The 13006-nt window shown below is 40.1% G+C and overlaps 1 pseudogene; it reads left to right on the top strand.

Annotated features, from left to right (window-relative positions):
* Positions 1-304: 304 nt before the first annotated feature.
* Positions 305-9948, top strand: LOC139706119 (transcription factor BTF3 homolog 4 pseudogene; annotated as a pseudogene).
* Positions 9949-13006: the final 3058 nt, after the last annotated feature.

Here is a 13006-nt window from a genome sequence, read left to right as displayed (position 1 = left end):
TTGATATTCATAATTCAATAGATACCCAGGATTCTTTTTGTGTTTACAAATGTATTAATCATATATTTGTTGTTCATCTTCTAAATTCCAAATTATTTTTTACTTGCCAGGAAGATCAAAGGATTCCCTAGATACACTGAAGGGGCTGCAGTGTTATTTCTCCAGTTATTGTAGTGTATTTCCACTTGAAATTAATGATTTGGTAATAATTCACAGAGATGGAAAATGCAATAGGAAGTGATATGATCAGTTCAATGTTTTGGCCCCAAAATAACTCATTTATTTACTGGTCAATCAAAATACAATGGTAATCAAAGTGGGGTTTGAGTTGGTTAAAAGTCCCAACCTCCAGAAGCCCATTAATTCCAGACTTAATCTACTGTATGTCAAGGAGCTGACCAAATCAATTTGACTCCTTGCAATCCGTTTGAATGCCCTTTTATAAGAGTGTCAAAAGTATGTAATTATGTTATTTGCGTATTACTCTTTTCTCCAATCTTTTCAAAATTTTTCTAGATAATTTTTTTCAATTTCAGTGCCTGTTTATTCAACACAAATCTTTACATTAAAAATGTGTCTTGTCAGATGCTGAGATGCTGTGGTGCAATCCTTTAATCCCAGCAGCTCAGGAAGCTGAGGCAGGAGGATCCCAAGTTCAAAGCCAGGCTCAGCAATTTTAGCAAGGCCCTAAGCAACTTATACCCTATCTCAAAATAAATAAATAGGGCTGGGGATGTGATTCAGTGGTTGAGTGTACTTGGGTTCAATCCTTTGCATCAAAAAAAATGTTTTTAAAATTGAAGTGAATTCTGTATGATTATTTGAAAAATAAAGCAAGTAATAACATACAAAATGTCACATGTTTTGTCCTTAAGAAAGAATAAGACAAGATAGTTCCTTCTACTCAACCTTCTTCTCTCTGAATCTGGTCAATGCTGATTTCAGTAGTCAACAATTTGAGGGTCAGCAAGGCAGAATGGTAATGAACCTAGGTGGTATTAAAGTAGGGCATGCTCTAGAACGCATCTGCTCTCTTTGCCCAAATTTCTATAAAAATCTTCTAATAACAATAAAAGATTAAAATGAGAATGGGAATTAGAAAATCATTTTAAAGGGACAAAGTTTAATGTAGACATAATCCTTTTCCGATTTAAATTGTTCTTGCTCAATTATAGCTTATTTTTAAATCTGTTCTTTTTTCTATTGAATTTTGTGACTTTTTAAATGTGTCACCTTCTGAATTAGTAATCTCTTTCTATCACATCTGTATTTGTTAATGGTAGAATTTTTCTAAGGAGCAATGGTATGTTCTACTGCTTATTAACTCAATATTTATTACAAGTCATTTAAAAGTGACCGAAGATTAAAAATATTTACTTGAAGGTCTAAAACCATTTTTACTTGTTTTCCTAATACAATCAAGACAGCCTCTGGACAATGAAACTGAAACTCTATGTTTTTATCGTCTTTCCATTGGTGTGACCAAAAGACCTGTCAAGAATAATGTAGAGTAGGAAAATTTTATATAGGGAGGTGTCAGTGTTTCAGAGCCTCAATCCATAGACAGGTGATTCCATAATTCTGGGCCCAAGGTCAGGCAGAACGTCATAGAAGAACAAAGCAGTTCAGGACACAGTAGCAAGGAAGCAGAGAGAATTCCACTCATGTAGAGGGTGGGAGAGATAAACTCCAATGCCATGCCACCAGTGAATAGTTGGACTCCTCCAGCCACATTCTACCTATCTACAGTTACCATCTATTTAATCCATATCATTAGATTAAGTATCTCTTAATCTAATCATTTCATCTCTGATAATTCTTTCATCATCTAACATATGAACTTTTGGGAGACATCTCATATCTAAACCACAACACACTTTCTTTTTTTTTTTAAATTTTTTATTGTGGGTTGTTCAAAACATTACAAATTTCTTGACATATCATATTCCACACTTTGATTCAAGTGGGTTATGAACTCCCACCTTCACCCCATACACAGATTGCAGAATCACATCAGTTACACATCCATTGATTTACAAATTGCCATACTAGTGTCTGTTGTGCTCCACTGCCTTTCCCATCCTCCACCATCCCCCCTCCCCACCTCTCCCCTCCCCTCCCCTCCCCTCCTCTCTCTCTACCTCCTCCACTGTATAACCCTGAGGGTCTCCTTCCATTACCATGCAATTTCCCTTCTCTCTCCCTTTCCCTCCCACCTCTCATCCCTGTTAAATGTTAATCTTCTTCTCCTGTTCTTCGTCCCTACACTGTTCTTAGTTACTCTCCTTATATCAAAGAAGACATTTGGCATTTGTTTTTTAGGGATTGGCTAGCTTCACTTAGCATAATCTGCTCTAATGCCATCCATTTCCCTGTAAATTCTATGATTTTGTCATTTTTTAATGCAGAGTAATACTCCATTGTGTATAAATGCCACATTTTTTTTATCCATTCGTCTATTGAAGGGCATCTAGGTTGGTTCCACAGTCTTGCTATTGTGAACTGTGCTGCTATGAACATCGATGTAGCAGTGTCCCTGTAGCATGCTCTTTTTAGGTCTTTAGGGGATAGACCAAGAAGGGGAATAGCTGGGTCAAATGGTGGCTCCATTCCCAGCTTTCCAAGAAATCTCCATACTGCTTTCCAAATTGGCTGCACCAATCTGCAGTCCCACCAGCAATGTACAAGTGTACCCTTTTCCCCACATCCTCGCCAGCACTTGTTGTTGTTTGACTTCCTAATGGCTGCCAATCTTACTGGAGTGAGATGGTATCTTAGGGTGGTTTTGATTTGCATTTCTCTGACAGCTAGAGATGTTGAGCATTTTTTCATGTACTTGTTGATTGACTGTATGTCCTCCTCTGAGAAGTGTCTGTTCAGGTCCTTGGCCCATTTGTTGATTGGGTTGTTTGTTTTCTTATTGTCTAATTTTTTGAGTTCTTTGTATACTCTGGATATTAGGGCTCTATCTGAAGTGTGAGGAGTAAAGATTTGTTCCCAGGGTGTAGGCTCCCTATTTACCTCTCTTATTGTTTCTTTTGCTGAGAAAAAACTTTTTAGTTTGAGTAAGTCCCATTTGTTGATTCTAGTTATTAACTTTTGTGCTATGGGTGTCCTATTGAGGAATTTGGAGCCCGACCCCACCGACTGTAGATCGTAGCCAACTTTTTCTTCTATCAGACGGCGCGTCTCTGATTTGATATCAAGCTCCTTGATCCATTTTGAATTCACTTTTGTGCACGGCGAGAGAAAGGGATTCAGTTTCATTTTGTTGCATATGGATTTCCAGTTTTCCCAGCACCATTTGTTGAAGATGCTATCCTTCCTCCATTGCATGCTTTTAGCCCCTTTATCAAATATAAGATAGTTGTAGTTTTGTGGATTGGTTTCTGTGTCCTCTATTCTGTACCATTGGTCCACCCGCCTGTTTTGGTACCAGTACCATGCTGTTTTTGTTACTATTGCTCTGTAGTATAGTTTGAAGTCTGGTATCGCTATACCGCCTGATTCACACTTCCTGCTTAGCATTGTTTTTGCTATTCTGGGTCTTTTATTTTTCCATATGAATTTCATGATTGCTTTCTCTATTTCTACAAGAAATGCCGTTGGGATTTTGATTGGCATTGCATTAAACCTATAGAGAACTTTTGGTAATATCGCCATTTTGATGATGTTAGTTCTGCCTATCCATGAACAGGGTATATTTTTCCATCTTCTAAGATCTTCTTCTATTTCTCTCTTTAGGGTTCTGTAGTTTTCATTGTATAAGTCTTTCACCTCTTTTGTTAGGTTGATTCCCAAGTATTTTATTTTTTTTGAAGATATTTTGAATGGAGTGGTTGTCCTCATTTCCAATTCAGAGGATTTGTCGCTGATATACAGGAATGCCTTTGATTTATGTGTGTTGATTTTATATCCTGCCACTTTGCTGAATTCATTTATTAGCTCTAATAGTTTCTTTGTAGAGCCTTTTGGGTCTGCTAGGTATAGAATCATATCATCTGCAAATAGTGATAATTTAAGTTCTTCTTTTCCTATTTTTATGCCTTTAATTTCTTTCGTCTGTCTAATTGCTCTGGCCAGTGTTTCGAGAACTATGTTGAACAGAAGTGGAGAGAGAGGGCATCCCTGTCTAGTTCCAGATTTTAGAGGGAATGCCTTCAGTTTTTCTCCATTCAGAATGATGCTAGCCTGAGGCTTAGCATAGATTGCTTTTACAATATTGAGGTATGTTCCTGTTATCCCTAGATTTTCTAGAGTTTTGAACATAAAGGGATGCTGTACTTTGTCAAATGCTTTTTCTGCATCTATCGAGATGATCATATGGTTCTTATTTTTAAGTCTATTGATGTGGTGAATAACATTTATTGATTTCCGTATATTGAACCAGCCTTGCATCCCAGGGATGAATCCTACTTGATCATGGTGTACAATTTTTTTGATATGTTTTTGTATCCGATTCGCCAGAATTTTATTGAGGATTTTTGCATCTAGGTTCATTAGAGATATTGGTCTGTAGTTTTCTTTCTTTGAAGTGTCTTTGTCTGGTTTAGGTATCAGGGTGATGTTGGCCTCATAGAATGAATTTGGAAGTTCTCCCTCCTTTTCTATTTCCTGAAGTAGCTTGAAAAGTATTGGTATTAGTTCTTCTTTAAAGGTTTTGTGAAATTCTGCTGTATACCCATCTGGACCTGGGCTTTTCTTAGTTGGTAGTCTTTTTATGGTTTCTTCTATTTCCTCAATTGATATTGGTCTGTTTAGGTTTTCTATATCCTCCTGACTCAATCTGGGCAGATCATATGACTTAAGAAATTTATCTATGCCTTCACTATCTTCTAATTTGTTGGAGTATAAGGATTCAAAATAGTTTTTGATTATCTTCTGTATTTCTGAAGTGTCTGTTGTGATATTGCCTTTTTCATCCCGTATGCTAGTAATTTGAGTTCTCTCTCTTCTTCTCTTCGCTAGCATCGCTAAGGGTCTGTCGATTTTGTTTATTTTTTCAAAGAACCAACTTTTAGTTTTGTCAATTTTTTCAATTGTTTCTTTTGTTTCGATTTCATTAATTTCAGCTCTGATTTTAATTATTTCTTGCCTTCTACTTCTTTTGCTGTTGTTTTGCTCTTCTTTTTCAAGGATTTTGAGATGAAGTATGAGATCATTTATTTGTTGGTTTTTTCTTTTTTTAAGGAATGAACTCCAAGCAATGAATTTTCCTCTTAGAACTGCTTTCAATGTGTCCCATAGATTCCGATATGTTGTGTCTGTGTTTTCATTTATCTCTAAGAATTTTTTAATTTCCTTCTTGATGTCTTCTATAACCCATTGATCATTCAGTAACCTATTGTTCATTCTCCAAGTGATGTATGCTTTTTCCTTCCTTCTTTTATCGTTGATTTTCAGTTTCATTCCATTATGATCAGATAAGATGCATGGTATTATCTCTACTCCTTTATATTGTCTAAGAGTTGCCCTGTGACATAATATATGATCTATTTTTGAGAAGGATCCATGTGCTGCTGAGAAAAAAGTGTAACTGCTTGATGTTGGGTGGTATATTCTATATATGTCCATTAGGTCTAGGTTATTAATAGTGTTATTGAGTTCTATAGTTTCCTTATTCAACTTTTGTTTGGAAGATCTGTCCAGTGGCGAGAGAGGTGTGTTGAAGTCTCCCATGATTATTGTATGGTGGTCTATTAGACTCTTGAACTTGAGAAGAGTTTGTTTGATGAACATAGCTGCACCATTGTTTGGGGCATATATATTTATGATTGTTATGTCTTGTTGGTGTATGGTTCCCTTAAGCAGTATGTAGTGTCCCTCTTTATCTCTTTTGATTAACTTTGGCTTGAAATCTATTTTATTTGATATGAGTATGGACACTCCTGCTTGTTTCCGAAGTCCATATGAGTGATATGATTTTTCCCAACCTTTCACCTTCAGCCTATGTAAGTCTTTTCCTATCAAATGCGTCTCCTGTAGGCAGCATATTGTTGGGTCTTGTTTTGTGATCCATTCTACTAGCCTGTGTCTCTTAATTGGTGAGTTTAAGCCATTAACATTTAGGGTTATTATTGAGATATGGGTTGTTCTTCCAGCCATATTTGTTTATTTCTGTTACTAAACATGGTTTGTTTTCCTCTTTGATTATTCCCCCCCCCCTTTACTGTCCTACCTCCCACTGTTGGTTTTCATTGTTATTTTCCATTTCCTCTTCCTGTAATGCTTTGGCGAGGATGTTTTGAAGAGATGGTTTTCTAGCTGCGAATTCTTTAAACTTTTGTTTATCGTGGAAGGTTTTAATTTAATCCTCCATCCTGAAGCTTAATTTCGCTGGATACACAATTCTTGGTTGGAACCCATTTTCTTTCAGTGTTTGAAATATGTTATTCCAAGATCTTCTAGCTTTCAGAGTCTGTGTTGAAAGATCAGCTGTTATCCTGATTGGCTTACCCCTAAATGTAATCTGCTTCCTTTCTCTTGTAGCTTTTAAAATTCTCTCCTTATTCTGTATGTTGGGCATCTTCATTATAATGTGTCTAGGTGTGGATCTCTTATGATTTTGCACATTCGGTGTCCTGTAGGCTTCTAGGATTTGGGATTCTGTCTCATTCTTCAAGTCTGGGAAGTTTTCTTGTATTATTTCATTGAATAGACTTCTCATTCCTTTGGTTTGGAGCTCTGTACCTTCCTGTATCCCAATGACTCTTAAGTTTGGTCTCTTAATGTTATCCCATATTTCTTGGATGTTCTGCTCATGGTTTCTTAACAGTCTTGCTGAGCTGTCTATGTTCTTTTCCAGTTGAAATACTTTGTCTTCATTGTCTGATGTTCTATCTTCTAAGTGTTCTACTCTGCTGGTAGTATTCTCCATTGAGTTTTTAAGTTGGTTTATTGCTTCCTGCATTTCTAGGATTTCTGTTTGTTTGTTTTTTATAACCTCTATCTCCCTGTATAGTTGATCCTTTGCTTCCTGGATTTGTTTGCATAATTCGTTGTCGAAGTGATCTTTCATTGTCTGATTTTGCTGTTTAATGTCTTCCTTGATACTCCAGATCATCTGAAGCATGTATATCCTGAATTCTTTATCTGACATTCCATCTGCTGCAGCTGTTACCTCTTCTAAAGTTGCGTTGACCTGCATTGTTTGTGGTCCTTTCTTTCCTTGTCTTTTCATACTGCTTGCGTATCTTTCCTGCAGGTGCGGGCGGCGGCTCTGCTCTCTCCTTATTCCAATTGGGGTGTCGTGGCTACCACGCCGGCAGGTCACTGGGCCTGTTCTGGGAGCTGGCGGCGGCTCTGTTCTGCCCCTACTCCAATTGGGGTGACGAGTGTACCATGCCGGCAGGCCACCGGGCCTGATCCGCCGGTCGGTTGCAGGTTTGCCTACCCTGCAGGCGCGGGCGGCGGCTCTACCCTGCCCCTACTGCAAATGGGGTGACGTGTCTGTCGTACCGGCAGGCCACTGGGCCTGTCCCGCTGGTCGGTCGCAGATCTGCCCACCTTTCGGGCACGGGTGGAGGCTCTGCTCTGCCCCTACTCCAATTGGGGTGTCGTGACTACCCCGCCTGCAGGACGCTGGGCCTGTTCCTGGCACGGGCGGCGACTCTGCTCTGCCACTACTCCAATTAGGGTGGTGTTTGTACCACGCCGGCAGGCTCCTGGGCCTGATCCGCAGGTCTGTTGTAGGTCTGCCTACCTTGGAGGCACAGGCGGCGGATCTGCCCTGCCCCTCCTACCACGCCTGCGGACCCCTGGGCCTGATCTGCAGGTTGATCACTGGTCTGCTCACCCTGCGGGCACAGGTGGCGGTTCCGCTCCGCCCCCACTCCAATTGGGGTCACGTGACCACCACACCGGCAGGGCCTGATCCAGGCGTGGGAGAAGGATCTGCTCTGCCCCTACTCCAGTTGGGGTGACGTGTGTACCACACTGGCAGGCCACTGGGCCTGACCCGCCAGGCTAACACAGGTCTGTTTACCTTGCAAGCGTGAACCGTGGCTCTGCCCTGCCCCTCCTACCACGCCCATGTACCACTGGGTCGCGGGTCTGCCCACCTTGCGGTTGCGGGTGGCGGCTCCGCTCCGCCCCCTCTCCAATTGGGGTCACGCGGTCACCACGCTGGCGAGCCGTTGGGCCTGCTCCGGGCGCTGGCGGCGGCCCGGCTCCTTCCCTCTGGCTCGACGACAAATTGAGGAGACTCGGGTGACTGTGCCTCACCCCCACTACCAGGAGACCAACTGCTTATGTCACCACTGGTATTGATGAAGTTCCCTCCTCCGCCGCTTTCTGCAGACGTCAGATCTTTGCCATGTTGGTATCCTATGCGAATGGCAGCATTTCGTTCCCCTTGCCGGGCAACCAAAGCACCGGGTGGGTCCTGACCGGCCCTCAGCAGGACCCGGACCGAGAAGCAGTTTCCGCGGGCTCCTAGCCCCGGGCCAGGGAAGTTCCGGGAGCCGGAACTCGGCCACTCCGTGCTCGGTGTAAGCTCCTAAAAATGTAAGCTCCAAGAAGCAGTCCCCGCGGGCTCAGTTCCGGGAGCCGTAATTCGGCTGCTTAGTGCTTGTTGTATGCTCTGGTAGGTGCAGGGTCCAAGAAGCAGCCTCCGCAGGCTCAGCAGCCCTGGGCCAGGGCGGTTCCGGGAGCCGGAACTCGGCCACCCCGCGCTGGGTATTCACTCCGATAAGATCAGGTTCTAAGAAGCACCCAGGCGCTGAGCCCTAGCAATCTGTCTGCAAGCCGCAGGCGAATTGCAGCCTGAAATTACCTGTTCTATGGCTGAATGAGCTGCGGTCAGTCGAAAACAGCGGTGGTGATGTCAGTTTACCAACATGGTGGCTGCTGGCCTCCTCTGTGGTCTGACCGGTGTGGAGAACCGAGATGGACCGCTTCCTTCCCCCGTCTCGAACCCAGAATTCAGCCCTGAGTACGGTGCTTGCGCGGCTGGCAGAAACTGCAGCGCTGTAACCCTGCGTCTCTATCCCAGCGCACGCTGCAGATTCTAGCCTCGGGCCGATTTGCTGAATAAGCAGTGCGACAAACCTGTCGCGTTTGAGTCCCCGTAGCTGATCCTCGTGCGATGGAAATCCTTCCTCCAGGTTCCGGAGCACCCCACTATTGCTGGAAATTCCTAACAAGATATCCTTTAGCCGTCCTGACTTGTCATACTCCCACACAGTGAAGCAGCACACGGGGGCAATGCACTCCCCTCGCCGCCATCTTTCCCCCTCCCACAACACACTTTCTTATCCTGTAATAGATTTTATACTAGAAACTGATAATCACATGACTTTTGAAGGCTTCTTATAAGTGATGTGCCCTCTAGCTGTCATCTTGTATCCCTGGTGTATGTGCCTAATCTCAGCTGTTTGGGCCAAGATCCCCAGAGCACCAGTCCTAGTCCCTCATGTAGCCCCATTTCCTCTCCAAATAGATCAAAAAAACAAAAAAAACAATCTTGAATAAGAGAAAATCTCCCCAAAGTGTAGGCACAGGTGCATACTGGTAGAAAAGAAACTACTTGCAAAAAGAAGATGGTTCATAGAACAGCTATGTCATATGATAAAAAACAAAACAAAAACAAAAACACGTTCTCCTTAAAGAAGTTAGGGGTAAACAATATCTGTGGTATTGGAGAGGTGAATATGTTTACAAGCCAAGGAACAGTGATGCACTTCAACAACCTCAAATTTCAGACATCTCTGACAACAACTTTCACCATTACATACCATTCTGAGATAAAGCAGGCCCCAGAAATAATCTCCAAAGTGTCATACCAGGTTGGTGCAGACTGTATGACTACTTTAAGAAGAATGGGTGATGCTTTCCCCAATCTGTGGATAAAAAAAATCCACTTGCTACTGGAGAGGATGATAATGACTAAGTTCCAGATTTTGTGGAGACGAGACCTTTAATGAGGCTTCTAAGAATGAGAAAAACTGAATTGAGTCAATATCGAAAGAAATTGAAACTTGAAAACGTTACTGGGAGATGATATTTTATATTATGACTGCTTTGGAAAATTGTTTTGCTATGGACCTGATAAATCTAGGTCTCTAATATTTTTAAATCCAAGCCCCTTGGTCACTGCAGCTCTTTTTAGTTTTTGCTTATACATGATTTATTCTTTGATGCTAATTAAGATGAAGAAGCCTGGGAATAAAGTTTGAAGCAAAGGTTAACAAAGTTTTTAAAAAGTGGTGGTGTGCTAATTTTTGCAAATGGAAAAGCTTTCCAGTTGAAATGGATGGCTTAAACGATAACTTGAGTGGTATGTATATATACATACATGAATGGATGAATGGATGGATGGAGGATGGATAAATATCAATTTATAACTAGGGATTGTTCATAATGACTTAGTCAATTGAATGTATTCTTTTTTCTTAACTTACCATCCTACTTCCTCCTTGCCTTTTCTCTTTCTTTCTTTTTTTTCTTTTTGTTCTCTGTATTCTCTTGATGTTTATTTAGTTTTGGTATGTGCACTTTCCCAACATATTCACTTTATCTTTTTCAGACATTCATTTTGAATTTGAAAATCTGCTTTTACATTTTGATTTATCTAGGCTGAAGATAATAGCACAACTTTAGTACTTAAACTAGCTTTTTAAATTACACCAAATCATAAATGCTTCAAGGGAAACTTTTGTGGATGAACGTATTTGGTTGCTCTTGTTCTCAGCCGGTATTGTTTCTGCTGTTTAACAAATTCTTTTCTCCAACTTTTATATGTCCAAATGGAGGCTTCAGTATAGCAGGTGTCCCCTGCATATGATTTCTTTTTTTAAGGAACGATGACCAGCAGGTGGGTTATATAAATTTGCAGTCATAAATGATTTGTGCTTGTAAATTGCTTTCAAAACTGGTTTCACTATTCTCTTTTGTTTTGTTTTCTACATGTTTCCTGCAATATATCAAATAGATTTGCATTTAACTTTCTTTTTATGACTTTACTTTCTACCACTTTTTTACTACCATTCAGTTCATTTACTCTCTCCTTACCTCATCACTTTTCCTAGGTATTGTCCAACAGAGATTTTTTCATTTATGCTGCAAAATTTATTCCAGGATATATTTGGCTGCCAGACAGATCTAAATAGTACCTACACAACAAGAAGTTTAGTAGTTCAAGTAGCAAAACGTTCCAAGTACCCAGGACAAATTCAGTTCAGTTTCTACGTTTCAGCCAGCAGATGTTTTGATTTTTTTCTCTTATATTTCTGAACTCATAATTTCATCACTCTTAGATGACATCTATGTAGAAACAGAAAGAGATAATATTCTAATATATCTCTTCCAAAAAGAGAAGTCTTCCTAGAAGTCCATCCACAGACTTCCCCTCAAGTTTGATGGCCATAGTTGGGTAATATACCCTTTCTTTACCCAGTTACTGGACAGAGTAATGTCATGCCATCCTGGCCTCTGACTACTCCACATTCTTTTCTTGTGATTAGGAATGAGTACAGCACAGGTCACCTGATAGAGGAAAAAAGACTTTATATGCAAGGAATGTGAGAATGGCATTTGGATGGTCAACAAATAAACAATTCCTGCCATATCTTGTAAGTTCCCCAAATGCAAGTCTTATTTAGTGCAGTCCACATTCAGTGCAATATCTTAAAGGCACTGTACAAAAGGTGCTCATCAAGTAGTTGTGAAATTAATTTATAAATGATGCAAATAGTAATATTGATGATAATACTTATATATAAATCTTTGAAAGGTCAAAAAAGAAAGCATGTAAGCACAATGCTAAAGAGATCATAAAAATACAATAAAGTCCTTGTTCCAAGGGTATAGAAGAGCAAGATATTCTGGAATTTTACTTTGAAGTCACCAGTGGCTTCTAGGTTCCTGAATTTTACAGTCAGCTCCAGTCGCCTTACTTATATCACAAGCCATACAAAATGTTGGTGATCATTTCTCCTCTGTACACATTTTCCTTTTTGACTTTCAGGATATCACACTCTTTGTTTCTTTTTTTTTTCTCTAGCTGTTTATTTTCAAACTACTTATTCTCTTTCACTTTTTAATGCTAGAGTGCCCCAGAGCACAGTCTATGTTCCTCTTCTCTAACATAGCTTCATTCCCTTATTTTTTCCTGTGTCCTCTGTACTTATTCACTCGCTGAAATTTGTTATTTTCACAATTTTACTTTCTCTCATTTTCTTTTTGTCTCTTCCTTTCTACGTCTTATTTTATTTTTTACAGAACAAGGTAGAAACAAACAAGAAATGAAATAAAGTTGCTGCTGATTGCAGAATTACACACAGCAATCTTTGAAGAAACATGCACATTGGGAGAAATGATGCAGTTCAATTCAACAAATATGTGTGCTGTGCCTATTATGTGAATGACACAGTGCTAAAAAGCCAAATGGGAATCAGCTCTGCTCTCAAAATGCTTATAGCATTGCACAGTGTTGGTGCACACAGAACTAGAACTCTAAAAGTAGGCAGAATAATATCCAGCTCCTTCTCCTTAACCATAAACCTGTTCCTTCTTTCCTCTGTCCTAAAAAAAAAGAAAGAAAGAAAAAGAAAAGAAAAGAAAAAGAAAGAATAGGCAAAACAAAAATAAACCACAAGAGTGCTTTTTCCTTAAGAATAACTACCTTTCATGCTTTTTAATTTCAAAACCTTGAAGACATTTCTTGTGCTTACTCTTTATGTCTGTATTCTCTTGCCTCATTTGTACTGGAATTACTGTGTAAGGTTACAAGAGGACCAACCTCCTAGGGCACCATCTCTTTCTCTCCTATCCTCATCGTCCTTAATCTCACAGTTCTAGTTAATGCTGTGAGCCACTCTTTCTTTATTAAATCCTATCACATTTTTCTTTGCTTTTTCACTTTTTATCTCAACTACAACGTGCGAGAATCTTATGTGATTCCTTATGTGAAAGGCTTTTATTTGATACAATGCACACTAAGAATTGGTAATATAAAACACGAAAAAATAGTGTAAGTTTATATTGCACAGATGTAAGTAACAAAAAG

Source organism: Marmota flaviventris, chromosome 6 (genome assembly GCF_047511675.1).
Source record: "Marmota flaviventris isolate mMarFla1 chromosome 6, mMarFla1.hap1, whole genome shotgun sequence".
NCBI classification, from domain to species: Eukaryota; Metazoa; Chordata; class Mammalia; order Rodentia; family Sciuridae; genus Marmota; species Marmota flaviventris.
This window is presented reverse-complemented; position numbering and strand designations above follow the sequence as displayed.